The sequence below is a fragment of the Larus michahellis genome, chromosome 2, assembly GCF_964199755.1.
Source record: "Larus michahellis chromosome 2, bLarMic1.1, whole genome shotgun sequence".
Lineage (NCBI taxonomy): Eukaryota > Metazoa > Chordata > Aves > Charadriiformes > Laridae > Larus > Larus michahellis.
The window spans coordinates 157,832,530-157,846,224 of record NC_133897.1 but is presented as its reverse complement, the minus strand read 5'-3'; positions in this window follow the sequence as shown (position 1 = coordinate 157,846,224).

Sequence of the window (13,695 nt, the reverse complement as noted above, 5' to 3'; positions counted from 1 at the left end):
CCACGTTGCATGCATGGGTGTACATGCACCTCAATTGGTCTATTGATCCTGTAACACAACTCTTAAGTTAGTATTTAATGTTATATTACTCAAACACTTAGAGCGTCTCAGTCTAAGATACTGTGCTTTAGTGCCTCCATAAGTTTTACTTCAATAATTACAAAATTATTGTGGGTATTTTCTCATTTGCCATTAGACAGAGAAAAGAAAAATTCTTCAAATATAGTACTCTTTAACTATAGAAAAATAATTAGCATAGCATCTGCAGCTGAGGCATAGTTCAGAAATCCCAGTGCTACTGATGATGTGGACTAGATGTCTGCCTGGTCACTTCTATTGACTGTTTTATTTTGTCTCCATTTAAAAAGTAAAGTGATTTGGATGGTCGACTGGGTATTCCCATACTGAAGTCCTGTAGCAGTTAAAAGGTCAGAGCAGAAGAATAAACCTGAAAACTCCTGGAATCTTGGGAAGATGGAGTTAGGTCTTAGTTCAGGACTGAGATCATCTGCTCCTTTTGTGCAGAGAGGGTAACTTCATCTAATTGCATATGATTCAAGCTGATCTAGAACAGTTGCCAAATTAACAATAAGAGTTTTGAACGACAGCCTTCTCGACATTTATTCATTTGCATCTTGGTGCATTCAAAGGCGTTCTGTGCAGATATTCTGAGAATCTAACAGAGTATTAGTAATATATTGCTCTAAATATGTTTTTCTATAAACCTCCTTGTTTATTCTCAGTTCTGAAGAAGTGATTCCATCGGGATACATCAGAAATGTCCGTCTCAGGAGGAATAAAACAGGTTTGTTGAGAGGAGGTCTTGGTTTTGTTATGAACAAGTGTCTTCCTTTCCATGCAGGTTGGCAACCCCGAATGGTGTTTCACTACATATCTTACCATCATTTTAAAGGTGAACTCTGTTTTTAGATGTGTGTTTTTATCATTAAAATGCTTAATTTACATACATGGTCTCTTAGTTATCTTGTGCTGCCGTGGTAAAGTCCTGATGTGCTCTTCTGAATCCTTTGCACAACTATCACTGTAATCTTGATAGAGTGTCTCTACAGGACTCTCTGCCCTCCTGGCCATCTTCATAGTAGATTTATTTTACACTGCATGTCTCTGACAAGTTTTTAAATTTATGATGGAAAAGAAAAAACAAACCTCCAGTCCAAACTTCCTTCCTAAAACTCAGCAAAATCTGCACTCAGATGTCACAGCCTCACGGAATCGTGTGTGTAGACTAGCACAAAAATGTAAATGTCATCATGCTGCATGGACTCTAAAGCCATTGGCTTTTTAGACAGCTACACCACTACATCTGTTCAGCACAACAATCAAGTTCCTTATGAATATTCAACTGCTTGCAAACTTTTCTGGGCCTCAGAGGCTCCTGTGGTCCACTGTTTAAAAAAGCATCCAAACTCTCATCAGTCATTTACAAAGTAGTGTGATTATTTCTGAAGGATCTATGACATTCCTTTGCCCAAGATTCACGTAGCATTACATAACTTCAGAATTATTTCCTCAGTTATTTTTTAATTTTTATTTGTATCGAAATTTTAAATATAAATCAGCCAGTATGCACGGGTTGGAACCTTATTATTTAAAAGAAAAAATATTAAAGGAGGGAGAAGGAATTATGTATTTTAACCACGAATCATAGAATTGTCCAGGTTGGAAGGGACCTTTAAGATCATTAAGTCCAACCATTAATCTAACACTGTCAAAACCACCACTAAACCACATCCCTAAGCACCACGTCTACCAGTATTTTAAATACCTCCAGGGATGGAGATTCCACCACTTTCCTGGGCAGCCTGTTCCAATATTTCATAACCCTTTCTGTGAAGTTAACCACTAGCTAACTACTAACAGAAGACAAACAATAAATAAGCAAATTATGTATCTTTAAGCAAAAAGCTGGGGTCTGGTTTTGTACCACCACAGATATCTGCCACAGATGACTCTCCCATTTTGCTATGTTAATCTTTATAGTTATTCTTCCAATGTCCAGACTACACATAAATCAACATAATACACAGTTCACATTGTTAGCAGTAAGTAGAAGTCACAAGATGGCAAGATTAATACTGAATTGGAAGAGTATAAATTTTGAGAAAGTCTGCAGAGTGAAATGTATACAGAAAATAAATATGGTCTGAGAAAGAGGTTAACAGAAGGAAACATTTGGACAAGCACTATAATGCCAGCCTTGTATGTTGACTTTTTGAGGTGTCCATGTGTCTCTTGCACCTGTTGACCAGTTTCTATATTGTATCTCACTTCCACAGCATCAGTGGCAGCAGCACCCATACAGCTTCAGAAACATTCATCTACAATCAGGATTTCATACATCATTTTAGAGCATCCCCTGAAAAATGTCATTGAACCCCAAGCAGTAATCAGCTGAGATTCTGCTGCTACAAAAGCCTGGCTATGACATTTTTTCTATGTTTTGTTCTTTTTCTCCACCACAGTCTCTGCAGCCTGTTGCCTGCCTGCTGCTAGTCTGGGAAGAAGCTTACTCTGAAAGACATCCAACCTCACAGCAAACTGCAGTAAGAGCAAGCTGGCTCTAACAGTGCCTTTGGGCTCCATCCACCTTAAGCCCTGCTGCTTTGTTAAGAGAGACATGTAGCAACGTCTGGTCCTTTGCTGTTGCCAGTGCCATTTCAGAAAAGGGTCAGCGATTTGCCATCCGTCTCACAGGCACTGAAATGCTGGCATGACACAACTGGCTGCCAGCCTGACATAACATTGGGCCTAAGTTCCCGTTGATATCCTCTACTGCCCAGTTGGAAAAACATCATTCTAGAGAGAACAAACAGAAGAGGAATACATGTCCACAGAAACACCTGGAGTTTTTACATGGGAATCGGCAAGCGCCACAAAAGCAGCCCTGCTCTTGTGACTGCAGCTGAAAAAAAACCTGAATGATTTATCTGAAGCATGATAGAAAGTTTGAAAGAAGACTAATAGCTGAAAGCTTTAAAAGATCATCTGTCCTCAGCCATTAACCTTTCTGTCATTTACATCTTCCACCTTTCCTATGCATGTACTAGAGGCAGCAAAGAATCAAACTGAACTGTGACTTGCTCTTGCCTTAGAGGAAAATGAAGCTTTTAACTTCATGCTAGTGAAGAAGCAGCAACCCAATGACTTGTAACGATGATTGTATTTGGTGGCCTCAACACAGATGCTAGTGGATGGAAGCTCATATCTGCAGGTATTTATCACTGCACCTACCCTATATAAAAAGCAGTAGCAGAATCAAAATCAGTGGAATGAGCATCCTTCTTACAATCTCAACACACAAGTCAGGCACAAAACTGCCAAGACACTGGCATACAGGAAGGAGATGCTAAGAGGTTAACTCTCCAGTTCAGGGTTAAACAGGTATGAGGGTAGACTTTGACCGCTACTGCCTGGACTGCTGCAGTGCTCAGTCGTGGACAGGTCTTCAGGCTCCTGCAAAGTTCAACCTGTCCTTTCACAAGCAACCTGCCACTGCCACAATGAAATACACCATAGAAAGAAAAATAAAATAATAAAAATAATAATAAAAAATCCTATCTTTACTGTTAGGAAAAAAATGCAATTTTTTTTGCAAATTTCAACTGCTGTAGCCATAGGTGACGACCAGCTCCTTCTTCCAACAAATCATTTATACAGATACATAATTGATGTTTAAACATCCATTTTTCCTCTCTCTTCCTTTCTTTCTTGTGTTTTTTTTTTTGTTTTGTTTTTTGGTTTTTGTTTTTTTTTGCGAAGTCTTGTGATGATTTGTGCACGTGCTTACTGCTAGTAAGTTGGTAAGCAGCCTCACTGAATACACGTAGTCTCATTGAGTTCCATTGGCCGGTGTTAGCTGGGGTCACACAGTGTAATCCACAGTAAGGCAGGAGCTTACAACCCAACGTTATAAAGTAAGACAAGGTATACCAGGAAAGCAAGAGGTGTACTGGGGGGAAATACAGCCATGTGTCCTTGCACGTGTGCGTATATGCACATATATTAAAACAGAGATGCCGATCAGTACAACAGTTAAGAAGGAAGGAGAAAAAGAGCTAGCTAGGTAGTTTTCAGTCAATTACATCAAAATGAATTTTGAGAATACACAAATTAATAACGTAAAAATCAGAACATTAGATTATTCCAGAGAACTGGCTTTAAGAAGTCAGGTAATTTTATTATCAGCGCCAGTGGCTGGGTTATTGTTGCAGAATGCAGAAAGATTCCTTTCAATTAACGGCAACTATTTGTTCTGCCGTTGATAAATTATTTGCCAGCTTTGTCTAATACTGAAATTTTGGCTTTATGCATTCAAAATTATTTAAATTATTAACACACACATAAAGGAAGAAAAAACTAAAATGCGGAATGTGTTCCACCTCACATGGTTCTGTTTTTCCCATGGGCCTGAAGAAGGGAAAGTGATTCTTGATGTTTTTCTTTTTCCCCCCCACTGCTTGTATTTGATTTAATGAAGTACACCCCCACCCCCACCCCCTGGCAACTTTATATTTATGAATTCATAATGTGAGCCAGCAATTTCTTACGCAAAGTCACGCAATTTGGTTGCAGACCCTTTTCCCCCCCGCAAAGATATTGTTATCTGTCACATTTTATAATAGCACCATCTTTCTTCCATTAAAGAAATTACTTCAATAACATTCCAGCTTTCCTAAGGCACATCACAGGTAAAAACCTGAGTCATCACTCATTAAGTAGTTTTAAACTTGGATACTGATACATAAGTTTAACTTAAGAATAGTGCTCTGAAGCACTATTCTTTTTCTTCTGAAATTGTTTATTTCTAGCTTTCATTCCGATTTCTGCCAGGATATGACTTACGGTGTAGAGAAACTCTCTTCAGATCTGAGACATATGTTCCAAAGCACATATGTTTGGCTTCCTCTTACTGCATGATGCCAATATGTGCTGCTCAAAAGCCTCCTAAAATCAGCTAAAGCTGTCACAAAACCTCGCTTCAGGAGGTCCTTAGTTTTGCGTCACCTCTCTCCCCACAAGGTTACAGGGTTGAGCTAGCTATTCACTAAGAAAAACAGTTGCTTGCAAATCTTTATTCAAATAAATGCATCTCTTGGTGCCTCCAGCCCTAAAATATTCACAGATATTTGCTACAGTTAAGATTTTTCTTGTTTTTTCCACATTTATTCATTATCTCCCTAACATTTATTGTGTTTCTATCTTGATGGTCATTGACTCAGAGAGTAGGTTTTTTGTCAAAGAAACAAGGTGCTCTGCTTCAGGTCACATTCACGGACTGGCGAAACAAGCAGTTCAAGAAAAAAACATTGAAGACACTACCTACATTTAACTGGTGTGGCGCTCTGTGATGCTCCATAAATCGTTATATGTGCTGAAATCAAAAGTGGTCCATTACAGAAGAAAGGGAGGGTCAAATCATTTGGACTTTTTGTTTGTCCAACTGCACTTAGAAATATATCCCTGAAGACTGTAGATAGGCAAAGAATCCTTTAAATCTGAAAATTTTATAGGAACAAGGAAATTGCTATACTGGATCATACCTGAGGTACTCTGTATCTCCCAGCTGCCAGCAGCAAGTATTTCAGAGAGATGTTGTAGTATATGCCTCAGTTTTCAGCCCTCCTAGGTAGACTGTATTCAGATTTGTTCTTTTTACCTTGGCAAAAGATGCAATAGAAAAATAAGCCCTTTAGAAATGGACAGAGTGACCTTCCAACACCAAGGTCTAAAGGAAAGGTTAGGACTTTTTGGTTTAGAAAAAAACCAAAATGCCATGCATGCCAAAAGAAAACAAAATCCATTTCAGTATTAAATAAAAAAAATAAAAAAATACCAACAAAAAATGAGGAGATGCTCAGCCAAACAGAAAGGCAACATAACTTTTATCATGTCCAGTTGCAGAAATGCTGTAGGATGCCCTAGGGATTTGTCTACCTCATTTCCTAGCGTGAAGGAGTTGCTGTCAACTCCAAAGACAGAGAATTAGTCACTACAATAAAGCAGGAATCCTTCCTTTATTGCGAACAAGCCTGTTTATCAGCTGAAGGAGACTGATAAAAGGAAAAGTCATATCAAACTGCTCAATCAACATAAGAAGTAATGGATTAGTTAAGTGACCAGTTGTCCCACACAAAACAAATGAAAAACAAAGCCATTGGTGTACTAGATCTAGCACAGTACATTAAAGTCATCAGTTACCAGTATCTCAGTACTACTACAAGGCTCTTACACCTGCCAAGTAGGATATAACTTCAACTGGATCATCTGTACTTTAATTATAGTCATTAAAAGCAAATAGGCTGGGGGGGAAAAGAGCTCATATATTATTATTGCATACCCTAACGTTCCATAAAGCTCACAGTATCCCACTGCAATGGGATGCAAAGCCCTAGCAATACTCTGTAGCAATCACCCATTCAAATCGTTCAGCAAAAGTTGTTCTGATTCATACATTCCCAAAGAAAAATGACTAGGCAGCAGTGATATGAAACTACTTTACTGCACAAGAATATCAGCAATAAATAAACACATGGAAAGAATTGGGTACACAGAGTTCTGTTTGCCAGAATAATTCCTCCATTGTGTTGACACTCTCAGATTCTTCAGCCCTTCCTGGTTTTCCAATTTTACCTAAACAGAAGTTCAAAGTTTCATCTCTTATGATTCTTTATAAGCTTCTCTTCTATTCTTAATAAGCCAAAGCAGGTTTTTATTACTTTAACACATCAAGACAATAAACAGCTAAATGAGGGCATCTCTTTTTCTGAATATTTGTTGCGCTGAGAGGAAAAAAGATATTATCACCTCATTTTAATCCTCACACCTGGTAATCTCCGAAGGCCTCCTGACAACTTTCTAAGGTAGGGCCAGCAGCAAGGTGACCAACTAAGGTGACCAACTAAGAGGGAGGCACACGTCCTTAACGAGAGCACAAGCTTTGAGCAAGCTGTACTCAGAGAGTACCTCCTTTCCTGTAGGTTGTCCAATAGCCACAGTAGATAGCAATTTTTGAATGCTGGCATAGCTCCTTTTCAATAATTAGATTAAAAAAAAAAACCTCTTGCTCTCTGAGAAGCCACTTTAGTAGCAAGCCTACGTTTTGACAGCTGCTCCTACAGATATGATTTCATACTTAGAGGATAAGGCAAGCGTCTTCACCTATTTAGGCTTGACATGGGCAAAACAACACATCTAGCACAGACCTCATGGCAGGAGCAGAGTCTTTGCATCTTAGGAGGACAGGGAGAGAAAGAGGTTGAAGTGATGAGGACGAAGTGCGAAGGAGGAAGAAAGATACAAGAGCAAAGAACATGCTTTAACTCGGTCACAGGCTTTATCGTGGTCATCCCTGAATTGGTCAGGCAGCTTGTCATGGTTTAACTGAAACCATGACACAGTTGGACGAGATGATCACTGTAGGTCCCTTCTGACTGAAATAGTCTATTCCATTATAAAGATAGGAAAAGACTAGAGCAGTTGAAAATCAAAAGGAATATAGGAGCTATTTTTACCCCGTGTAGATTTTCAACATTTTTAAAAACTTCTGCTTGTGAACAACCTCTGCTTGCAGGCTCTCTGCTCTGAAAAGGTCCAAGCCACCCTCTGATTGCTCAGAGGTTAAGTAGTGCTTCCCAAGGCCACCTTTAACCTATACTGGGCTTTATTCCCAAATAAACTTTTGAGTACACTGAGTGTGAATATACTGAAGTGACACTTCAGACCTACTGAAATCCCAGTGTAGCCTCATTTTTCTTACAACGTATGCCAGAGAGGAGCGCTCATTTGTCTCTGAAATTGCAGATACTACCAGTACCCAAATTACCAAATCCTTAAGAAACATTGCAAAGCTCTTAAGTTGTTGTAGGAACTTTCACAGTTTCTATATAAATATCAGAAAAAGTATCCCCATAACTTTTTGCTGGCGTACCTATGCCTTTCTTTGAGTGACTGAAGTACCCAAGAATCCTGAGTGCTGAAACCTTTGTTTCAGTATCCTAGACAGTAGAAGATGAGAAACAACAGTACCCAGCTTTTCTGCATCCAACCACTAAAGGAAAGAGCAGGAGATGTTTTGTCTATTTTTTGTATTTCTGGTAATGTCTCCCTCAAATTCCCAATGGCCATTGTAAAAGTGTTAATGTTTTTTCATATTTATTTTGAAGAGCTGTATTGTTTATCTATCAAGCTTTCTAGTTTATTTTGGAGAGCCAGTGATCAACATCAAATGGGAGTCAAGTGAAAGACATCTTATACCACTAATTGATATAATTAAATGGATTAAATGTATTAAATGGATATTTTATGTCTTCCCCTTTTTAGTTATTTACCATTCTGACTTTGACAGCATTCTAGTAGAAATATCAAGCGCTTTTCAACATTTCAATCATTTTAATTATCATGGCATCTCAAAACCTTTCCTGACCTCCTTTGAAGCAAGCAATAAAACATATAGTAAAAGATGATCCATTGTAAAGACCTGATGGCATAAAATTGCTGATCCAAAACAGAAAAGTACAAGAACTGGCACAGTAAGTCAGTGAGGAATGGTTATTCTTTTCCACTCAAAGTAAGCTGAAGGAAAGACTTTATATATGAAGGCCAGGTTGCACAGAGCCTGGTAACAACACTCAGAAATCAAATGTGGGTGATTTTCCTCAAGCATATTTTGGAGGCATGGCCAGATCCCAAGAAATGCAAAGTGCAAAGGAATTTCATGCCTTCATCTTAAGGTGAATGCAATACAAGATGTTCATCACTCTTTAACTAGAAAAATACAGATACTGTGGGTGAGGCAGATGGAAGTGCTCAGATTCCACAGGCATGTACGTGCACACATATACACTCATACATAACGCCTCTGATGCTGTGCCTGTCCTGAATCAGTCTTTCCCTCCTTCTGAGCAACTTTCAGTGGTTTCCTGGTTGGAAGAAACTTCACCCAATCCTAGAAAAGGGTTCCCAGGAAAGTGTCCTGTCCATTACCTCCCAGATTAGTTCTGGGGCTTGCTCCCTATTGCAGTGTCTTCTAAACATCCTCACGGTTTGTGCTGAGGTTGCAGGCTCCCTCCATGCTCCATCCTTATACATGTTTGCTCATCTCTGACCTCCAGCATGGTTTCCAAACCTGAGAGTGTGCAAGTGCTCACAGGGAATATGCAGTGTGGCTGAATGGCCGCACTCAAAGGATTGCAGTCAATGCCTCAGTGTCCACATGGAAACCAGTGATGAGTGGCGTTCCTCAGGGGTCAGTACTGGGACAGGTGCTATTTAACAACTTTGTCGGCAACAGGGATAGTGGGATTGAGTGCACCCTCAGCAGGTTTGCTGATGACACCAAGCTGTGTGGCATGGTTGACACACTGAAGGGAAGGGATGCCATCCAGAGGGACCTGGACAGGACTGAGAGGTGGGCCCATGCAAACCTCATGAAGTTCAACCAGGCCAAATGCAAGATCCTGCACCTGGGTCATGGCAATCCCAAGCACAAATACAGCCTGAGTGGAGAATGGATTGAGAGCAGCCCTAAGGAGAAGGACTTGGGGGTGCTGGTGGATGAGAAGCTCAACATGAGCCGGCAATGTGAGCTTGCAGCCCAGAAAGCCAACCGCATCCTAGGTGTTGCGGTTTGGGCCAGATTGGCCAATGACAAGATGACAGATGGTCTCCCCCACCTCTCACTCCAAGGAAAGGAAGAAGAAAGATAAAGAGATTTATGAGTTTAGAAAGAACTAAACTACTTCAATGAAATATTAATAATAAAATAAAAAGGAAATAATGAAATAGATACAGTATATACAAAACCGTATCAAGCTCCCAGGTAGATGTCACTGACAGGCACTGGGGAAGTCCCAGACTGGACTCAACGATGGGAACTGGATTCTGGATCTAGATTCAGGAATGCATGGATTGGGATCAAAGGCAGACAAATAGATAGGGACCTCCTCAGGCATGAGCCTTTGAAGAAGAGAGCCATGAAAGAAGGGAAGAGCTGAACCCTTGCTCCCCCAGCTTCTATACTGAGCATGGCAGATGGGATGGAATAGCTGACTGGTCAGCACCTCCCCACAGGTGTCACCCCTCCGCAGGGTAAACAGCCAAGTCAGCTGACCCTGGTTGCCACAGGGACAAGTATAAGGAAGAGCCTCTCTTACTGAATAGAAAGTTGGCTCTGCCCCACACCAAACCAGGGCGCTGGGCTGCGTCAAAAGAAGCATGGCCAGCAGGTCAAGGGAAGTGATTCTGTTCTGGTGAGTCACCACCTGGAGTACTGCATCCAGCTCTGGAGCCCTCAACACAGGAAGGACATGAACCTGTTGGAGCGGGTCCAGCGGAGGCCACAAAGATGATCAGAGGGCTGGAGCACCTCTCCTGTGACGACAGGCTGAGAGAGTTGGGGTTGTTCAGCCTGGAGAAGAGAAGGCTCTGAGGACGCCTTATAGCAGCCTTCAAGTACATAAAGGGGGCCTACAGGAGAGATGGGGAGGGACTCTTTATGGGGGAATGTAATAATAGGATGAGGAGTAATGGTTTTAAACTGGAAGAGGGTAGATTTAGACTAGATATCAGGAAGAAATTCTTTACTGTGAGGGTGGTGAGACACTGGAACAGGTTGTCCACAAAATTTGTGGATGCCCCATCCCTGGAAGTGTTCAAGGCCAGGCTGGATGGGGCTTTGAGTAACTAGTGGGAGGTGTGCCTGCCCATGGCAGGGGGGTTGGAACAAGATGATCTTTAAGGTCCCTTCCAACCCAAACCATTCTATGATTCTATGATTATAACCCTTAGTCCTAGAGGATACTGTGTCCCAAAGTCCAGTACAACCATAGTCATTTAAACAGAATAGGCAATATCCAGGACCACTGGATAACCATGGAGCAAACACAATGTTCTGTTATCCATCCCAAAAGTCTAGTCCAGAACTGCATTGTTCTGCCTGCCAGAAACCGTCTTCATTTAAATTTAGTCAGCTATGATTAATTCTCATGACAACTCTTACCTGTAGCAGTAGTTTTTGATAGGTCTTTCCCTTCCTGGCGTTTGCCTTTCTTGTGCATTTATAGACAGCAGTCATATCCCTCCTCAGTAATTTTTCTGATCTAGTCAAGCCCAGTGCTTCTGGTCTAAGGCTCTGGGTTCATTATGCTGCAATTCAGCAGAAATCACAGCGGGTTTTCAAAGAGGCGAACAGCCCTCCTGTTTTTTTCAGAGTGTGCATGCATTCATGTAGCCACACAATGAATGTGGAGAATGATCCAGGTGAAGGCTAAACCTCAAATCTATGTTCCGCAACAGTACAGACTTGTTCCAGTTATTCATGCTAAAAATCTTCTCTGAAACTATCGCTATAAAAATGAGTATTTCTTGAAAGTAGGTGACCAAAGATGAATGCAGGCTTTTACATTCCTCCTGGGACTCAGACACAAGCACCGTGCTGGAAATTGCTCATCTAAGACCTAATTTGCTATATCCTAGCTTGAGACTTTCCAAATTTTCAAAAATCAACTTTGTACTGTAAGGAAACCAAGACTGTGAAAAGTTTCTTACCAAAAAAACTCTAGCCAGCATTATACATGCAACACAAAATATTAACTAAAAAAAACCCTGTCATCTGATGACTTGTTCACCTTCTTGTGAAACAAAGACCAAGCAAAATCTGAATGAGGGACAGAGTGACTACAAACTAGGCTCTTTGATCACCAGGATATTTGCTCGTCTGCATAAGTTCCTGAATTACGCCCAAAATGAAATCTTAACACTAAATCGTATTTCCAAACAAATTTCCTCAGAACAAGCAGATTTGTGCAAACGGTTTGAAAAAAGGCAAAAGCATATTGGCAATGTTAACTGAAATACTTTCATCTATTTTTTTCCTCTTATACAGTGGAACCAGTACGTCCTGATTCACAGTTTAATGGTTTATCTATTAATCCGTTCTGATCTAAGGTGTTTCCTGTCTTTAAAATGTCTAGGCTTCTCCCATCTTCTTCTGATTAACGAGAATAATTGTGCAATTGCTGTGCAACTAATGCTCCAATTTATCCTTCTTCCAGGTCATTTCTACTCATATTTCATAACAGACTGGTAGTTCCTAATGTTCAGCTCTGGGGCAACTCACTATTAACCTTTTTTTCTTCTGCAAAAATCGGTTATTTATTTTTACTTCATTGTCTGTCTTTTAACCACTTTTAATCCATGGCAGGATGTAACCTCTGACCACCAAAGTTTCTTAATAGTCTCTTGTGAAGACCTTCAGCCAGAGTCTTTTGTTTGCAATTTTAAACATATTATACTCATCCATTCTCCTTCACCCACTACTTCTTTCAACATTTTCAATGAGTTCCAGCAGGTTAAAAACCCTTCGATTTACTCTTCAAAAATAGCTGGTATCTTATGCCGTGGTCACCTTGGAGATTAAAAATTTGAATAGCTTCTCAATTTATTTCATAGTATCGCATTATTATTCACTAGGAGGTAATTTTTACCAACAAGCTTATCTTAATAAACACATAAGGGCTAGCCTAATTCTACTAGGTACCTTCTTTGCAATCTAATGCAGACACACAAAAGTACTTTTAGAAAGTGATGTGCCCATAACTGCATGATGGGTATTACAGATATTATCTTCAGTAATATTTTCACCTTCCCAATTAAACTGTGGATATTCACAATTAAAAAACAAAACAAAAAGAAACACCAACAAACACTGAGACTGTACAATCAGGTAAACTTACACAAATATTTTAAAGCTCTCTGTGTTTTTCACTGAAGTCGTTGCCTCTGTCCTACATCTTTCTGTCATTGACATTGCAGGTGCCTCGGGAATTCCTAGACTTGTAGATTGCAGCTGACTGGGAGGTGGGCCATGCAAGCATTTGACAGTGTGGTTAGACATGCACAGGTCCCACAGAAGGAACTCCTACACATCCTGGTCATGTAAGCATGCTTTTGGCCATGCTGCAGGGAGGCAGAAGGGCATGAGAGGGCAGGCTCAAAGGAAAACTTAACCAACTCACAACCTGCTCCTTGTCTTTGTCTGAGGAGCACAGATGAAAGGGGTTGGCAGAAAGAAGCCTAAAGAGACATTTAATTGTTCTGGTTTCCACAGTGGCCATAGTGTGCATAACTACATCTTTTAAAAAGCTCTCCAAAACATGCTAAATAATAGAGATGCCATTTTGACACATATGAGCCGGACAAAGTACACTCTGATTACCAAAGTCATCTCATAATGGTAGAAATGTGGCACTGCAAGACAAGTTGTTGCATCTTTGTTACATTTCACTGTCTTGTTGTATTTGGTTTCCTTTACCCGGACAGTACGTAAAAAAAAAAAGAACCTTTCTTTGTAAAACAGAGTTAGAAGAGGATTATTGTTTAAGTGTCTGCCTAAGGAAGGGGAAGGAGGCAAGAAGAATAGGGAAAATTGCTGCAGGTTCATAGACAAGTCAAAAAGGAGAATAGCTGGATGAAAGAATGTCTGTCATCCAGGGTTTCATACTGAGCAGCTTCTATAGCTTTACATGATTGTAGTGAGAGCCGTAGAAAAAGCACTTCAAGGAGAAAATGGTGGATATGGAAATATCTGAGATACAGAAGGATTTTTAAGTCTATTCTTTCTGAAATAAAGCTTTTCATGAAAACAGTCGTCTTCAAATATGAGCCAGTAGAAAATTG